The following is a 6,554-nucleotide window of genomic DNA, read 5'->3' as shown; positions in this document are numbered from 1 at the left end:
CCGTGGAGGCTAGAGGAGGTCGACGGTAGCCCGTGGAGGCTGGAGGAGGTCGACGGTGGAGATGAACAGTATCCCGTGGAGTCCCGTTTTGTGGTACGCCACACCCCTCCCGATGAACAGGACCCCCGTTTTGACCGTAGGAGGTCCGTTTTGCGGTACGCCACACCCCTCTCGATCAACAGGACCCCTGTTTCGACCATAGGAGGTCTATTTCCTCCGTTTTGCGGTACGCCATACCACTCCCGATCAACAGGACCCCCGTTTCGACCGTAGGAGGTCCGTTTGCTCCGTTTTGTGGTACGCCAGACCTCTCCCGATGAACAGGATCCCGTTTCGAATGTGTCCGGTCGAACACAAGGCCGTTTCCTCCGTTTTGCGGTACGCCAGGCCTCATTTCCGTCGCCTGTTCCGTCCAAGCCCCCCTGATGAACACGACCACGCATTCCGTTCCGACCCAGCCGGTTGGCTCCCACGCGTTCCGTTGCCTCCGGATGAACACGACGCATTCCGTTGCCTCCCCATGAACGCGACGCATTCTGTTGCCTCCCCATGAACACGACGACGACGCTGTTTCTCCGTTCCGACCCAGCCATCTACACGAGCCCTGGCCATACGTATGCGCGAGTAGGCGTTCGAGACCCTGCCTGTATGTACGTACGTGGCCGTATTTTCTTTCTTGCACCCTGGCCATTATACGTACATGTACATGCTACGTGCGCGCCTCTACTACGACACGTACGCGCCTCTACTACGACACGTGCGCGCATCTACATCGACCAATATATATGTACATACACGATCGCGACCAGAATGACAACGCTACGTACGCTTCGACCAGGTGGGTCCCGACTGTCAGGCACTTCCTTGTCTGCGAAGATGTAGCTGGTGGGTCCCAGCAGTCCGGGGGGCGAATCGTTTTGTTTTTTGCCTGGATGCACTTCCTTGCATGCGAAGATGTAGCTACTGGGTCCCAGCAGTCAGGGGGGCATCGTTTTGTTTTTTTTGCCTGGGCGCACTTCCTTGCGTGCGAAGATGTAGCTGGTGGGTCCCACCAGTCAGGGGGGCGAATCATTTTTTCGAACGCACTTCCTTGCGTGCGAAGATGTAGCTGGTGGGTCCTAGCAGTCAGGGGGCAAATCGTTTTTTTTGGACTCACTTCCTTGCGTGCGAAGATGTAGCTGGTGGGTCCCAGCAGTCAGGGGGAAACGTTTTTTTCATGAAATACGGTGGCCCGTCCGGTGGGTCCCCGCTGTCAGGTGGAGGAATAATTATTTTGCGCGTAATAAGGAGGCACTTCCTTGCTGCGGCCATGGACCCAGCTGTCAGCCTCTCCACATACAGTCCACATCTGATGGAAGCCATTCCTTGACCACGTTGACCACGCCACGCCGAGAGCACCAGTGCGGTGGACGACGGCGAGGCCTAGGAAGGGGACAACGCGGAGCCGGGGAAGACGCGGCAGTGGATGCCCACGCGTAGAGGAATATGAGGGTTCACTCGTTCGGCTGCAGTGTGAGGCTGCCGTCGCTGCAGAATAACAGGGGGTGTGGGTGCGTAGAAGGATGGCCTGGCCAGCGGTGGGAGTAGTAGGGGGCGGTGAGGCCTCCGCGGCATCACAGCCGGCCACGGGCGGCAGGAGCAGGCGGCACGACCGACGCTGCTTTGGGCGGCTGGAGCAAGAAGACCAGAGGTTGAAGAAGCACTACGGCCGTTGGATGGACATCGTACGGTCGCTAGAGCTAGAATCGTTCATATATTGACTAAAGTTGACAAAGGCCTCCGTCCCAGTCAACTTAGTAGGCCCACAAGTCAGCCTCCCACCAAGGTGGGTCCCTGGTAGCAGGGGGTATTCTATTTTTTGTGCGTAATAAGGAGGCACTTCCGGTGGGTCCGAGCTGACATCGGGGGGACATTTTTTCGCGAAATACAATGGCAACTTCTTATGCAATTTATTGCAGTCATTTTTTTGGTTGGCCGGGGCCAATTTCGCATATTTCTGTGGGTTCCAAACTATTTTTAATACCGAAATGTCGAGCCAGATTTAAAGTACTTTGAAGATATATTTAAATTAGGTTAATTCCCAGTGAAATAGGAATCTGAAAATGTGAAAAAATTCAGAAATTATAAAGGAATTGCCAATTTGTCATCTGTTTTTATATTTACAACCCATTTCATATTACTTTCAAGATTTGCAGGCGTCTTGAAAGAGTTGTAGTCCATCAGGGCGTAGAAAAATAAGTAGGCCTGGATTGGGTATTCTTCAGAAAAAATAACCTGGGATCATTTTCACAAAGAAAAAATAGCTGGGCTGGTCACATGGTGAACATAAAATATAAGCCTGGACTAGACGGGCCACAGCCCAGTTCAAACCCTACTCCGTCTCAACAATACTAAACAAAAAAAATACTGCTCGAGTAGCTACGTTCGAGGTGTCAGCCGATCTTGTGCTGTTCTCTTGACTATATACGCTCACAATGTCGTGGGTCCCAGATGTCAGGAAAACACTAGGAGGAAGCATTTTATTTTTCCATACGCTGACGTGGTGGGCCCCTACTGTCATCCTCTCCACGTACTTCTGCCGATTCCTGTTGTTTGTTGACCATGTTGACAACGCGAGAGGGCAGCGCCGCGGCGAGCGTACTAAAGCGCGTGGAGGACGTCGGCGTTAACGATTTTGGAGACGGTGGGGCGGCGATGCGTGCGCTGAGGCGCAGCCAGCCGTGGGAGGCGAAAGCAGGCGGCCCCGCCGGCGCTGGTTTGGTTTTGGCGGCTGGAGGAAGACAGGACTGAAGAAACACGATAGACTGTAAAAGCAGCAGGAGTACTTAACAACCTTAACTGAAACCAGTAGGGGCACTTAACAACCAAAGTTGAAAGCAGTATGAGTACTTATACAGGTTCAACCATACAAAGCACGCCTCGAACAGTGCTACTTTGCCTACAGTTAACCAAGGGTGAGGCCGCCAAGCCCCAGGACAAGGCCCAGGCACCACACCGCGCATCCACAACCTTCTGAAAGTGGCTTCATCTCGCAACGTGGTCAATAAATAGGATATTCGCTTTAGAGCCATGGAAAAGCATGAACATAATCTTCTGTCTATTCTCCAAGATGGACGGGCCTTCATTATTTGAGACCACCCATGAATAAGTATCTTTTCACCTCCAAGGGGAATTGAGTAGGTCTACATAAACATCATGTTGTGACCAAGCACAAGTCTGACCCGACCATGGCCAGGCATCTGTATAGGAACAATAGAACTCGGCAGTTCCTGTTTCAAGAAGATCACAGCTGTAAAACTGTGTATAAGCAATAGTTTATGAACAACATATATAACAGAAAACAGCTCGTACCATAAGTTTCTCGACACAGTTGGACCTGTTCAACGAGTGCAGCAGTGGCACACATATCCCACGTGGCCTTCCACCATTGAAACGCCCCACAAGCACCTCAAGGCGATCAATAAAGTGTAGGAACTTGTGGATGTCGATCCAGTCAACTTCAGTGCCATTAGTAACAGCCGAGTTATTACAGAGTAACAAACGAGCAGATTGCTTAACTCTGAAAAAAACCTACACGTGCCACCAATTATAAGAAAATATTAGTTAGAAGTAGCATCTTCGTGAGAGATTCGCTGCTACTTCTAAAGTTAAATTGTGATTAGTTAGACAGAATAGGTGGATTAAGAAGTAATCGAGGCAACAAGCAAGAACCAAATACAAAACTAACATGGATGAACAATTGGAACGACGTCGGGGTGGAAGATCACAGTGAAGATGAGACCAGGTTCTGCTATTCCCATCAACACCCGTGCGCCAACTTTCAGTCCGTAACACTTGAGAAAGTTTATCCAAGTTCGGCCATAAAAAAAGCAGCGATCTTCTTGGTTCATGAACCCAACTCGGAACTTATACCCATGGCTTGTCTTCACTGTGACCATTAAACTAGTGTATTCAGTTATGGCAAGGCCGAGCATCTTGAGTACATGTGTTCTGGCAGAGCAAATAATACACTGCAGGAAAAATAATATGAGAACACAACATGTTCAAAAAAAAACCCCACCCTCCCGGATAGAAAAGAGGATTCTAGGAACATACTGTGCGCGTTTCAAAATGTTGTGTTAGGATGAGAAGGAACAAGTGTGGTGTCTCGCCGAGGGCGCAGAAACCTATAGGGTACTCGCACTTTGGGCACTGCAAATGAAACACACTAGATTCAATAGGAAGAAAAATGCATCAATGGCGGCGGCTGCCATCCTAGGATTACCTGCGACCAAGGGACTTGGATTTATCGGGGATGGATGAAGAATTCGTACCTGGTTCTCCATGAGAAAACCCTATGCAATCGCCAAGAGGGGGTTTTCTCTGAACAAGCAGACGAGGGAGAAGGGGATTCAGGCCCAGTGAAATATTGTCGCTTCGTCCGTCCAGCTTACTGCTAAAGCTGGAAAGGGGGGGCTGTGATTTGACGGCTCATTAGGCATTACTCTGGCACTACGACCGGGGTGTGTCTACCCTGAAGTTGTGCACTCTAATTTGTGCATATGGCACATGGACCCCGTTGTCAGTTGCCCCACATATCAATGATAGGAAGTAGAAAGACAGGAGTAACTAGTTACACATAAATATATTATTTGACAGAGAGATACTCCCTCTGTAAAGAAATATACAAATCTTTTATATCACAGGCTCACCTTGCCGATAAATACACTCCCTCTGCAATGCACGGGCATTATGGGGGCTCAGATTTTTTATGGGGGTTCAGCTGAGAATACAATACTCAGATAGGCTCACGGTTCTGGACTTTGGGCCGCAGGCCGACCCTGCATGTTTGGGGCCCATGTGTTCTACCTCAACGCTTTTCATATTGCAAGCGATCGGTACGGCACTAGTTTTAGATGCTGTCGCAAGGCGAATGCACAAAATTGAATAAAGCACGACAACTGTTGGAATGAAATCGAACGACAGTTCCTAACCAGCAATCAGAGTTGCAATTCTATCAACGATATACCATGTGATAAATAATACTATCGTACTACTTATACACATAAGACACTTGTTTCACCATGCCAGATTATTACATCAAAATCTCTTGGAGGATAGATCAGTTCGGCAGTTGCGTGCTGCTACTGAAGAATTTCAAAGTTGATTTGGACTAGCTCTCCTTGCCGAGAAAGTTCGATTTTGACATCATTCCTGAGGGAATCCTGGATTAGGGGGTGTTCGGGTAGCCGGACTATACCTTCAGCTGGACTCCAGGACTATGAAGATACAAGATTGAAGACTTCGTCCCGTGTCCGGATGAGACTTTCCTTGGCGTGGAAGGCAAGCTTGGCGATGCGGATATTCAAGATCTCCTACCATTGTAACCGACTCTATGTAACCCTAACCCTATCTGGTGTCTATATAAACCGGAGGGTTGTAGTCCGTAGGAGAGAATCAACTCCATATACAACAATCATACCATAGGCTAGCTTCTAGGGTTTAGCCTCCTTGATCTCGTGGTAGATCTACTCTTGTACTACCCATATCATCAATATTAATCAAGCAGGAGTAGGGTATTACCTCCATCGAGAGGGCCCGAACCTGGGTAAAAACATCGTGTCCCTTGTCTCCTGTTACCATCCGGCCTTGACGCACAGTTCGGGACCCCCTACCCGAGATCCGCTGGTTTTGACACCGACAATTGGTGCTTTCATTGAGAGTTCCTCTGTGCCATCACAATCAGGAAGGATGCCTCCTCCCATCTTTAAAGATGGCGTCGTTGCTAAGGGAGCCTTGGCTGTCGGCCAAACCCACCGGCTAGGTGGTTTCCTCATGACCGCCTGTTCGGCTGTTGCGCCGACGGTGACCTCTCGGGTCATCAAAAGCAACCTACGCGTCAGCTCGGAGCTCGTCGAGCAGCTAGATCCAATGGAGCTCTCTTACGTAAACGAGCTCTTGGATCGCATTGCCGCCCTGGGGGTGGCTACAGATTACGACCAGGTTGGGCTTAAACCCGATCTAAGAGAAATTAACTCTCCCCAAGTCACCCACCATGTTGCCGTGGTAGAGGCGCAGTGCGGCGACCCTTCATCTATTTTAAGGACTAGCTACGTCCGAATTCCCGACCCCTCCAAGCCGGATACCCGCAGAGGGAGGGATGTAACTCAAGACCTGAGCTTAGGATCAGGCAACGGGCTAGATTCATTGGACAACATCCAAGAATCCGTACTTCAGAGTTTGGAAACTCTTCGGCCTCCGAATCTTGGATTGGGCGAGGTTTCAGATTCAGCGACACCCGCCCACCCGATCATAAGCAATCTCTCCCAAATCAGGCAGAGGCCCGAGGAAATAGTACATCATTACTAGGCCAGATTCCTCCTGGTTATGAACAGGATAAAGGATTGCCGCGAGGAAGATGCAATCTCAATTTTCTGCAGTAATTGCACGGACAAGGGAATCCTTAACACCGTAAGTCGTCGTGATATCACACGCTTTGCTGACTTGGCATCCATAGTACAAAAATACTGTGCGATGGAAAGCGCCTGGAAAACCGAAATAAATTTTTGGGATAA

Source organism: Triticum urartu, chromosome 1A (assembly GCF_056163025.1).
Source record: "Triticum urartu cultivar PI428250 chromosome 1A, HENAU_Tu73, whole genome shotgun sequence".
Taxonomy (NCBI): Eukaryota; Viridiplantae; Streptophyta; class Magnoliopsida; order Poales; family Poaceae; genus Triticum; species Triticum urartu.
The sequence above is the reverse complement of the archived record's forward strand: the minus strand, read 5'-3'. Positions refer to the sequence as shown.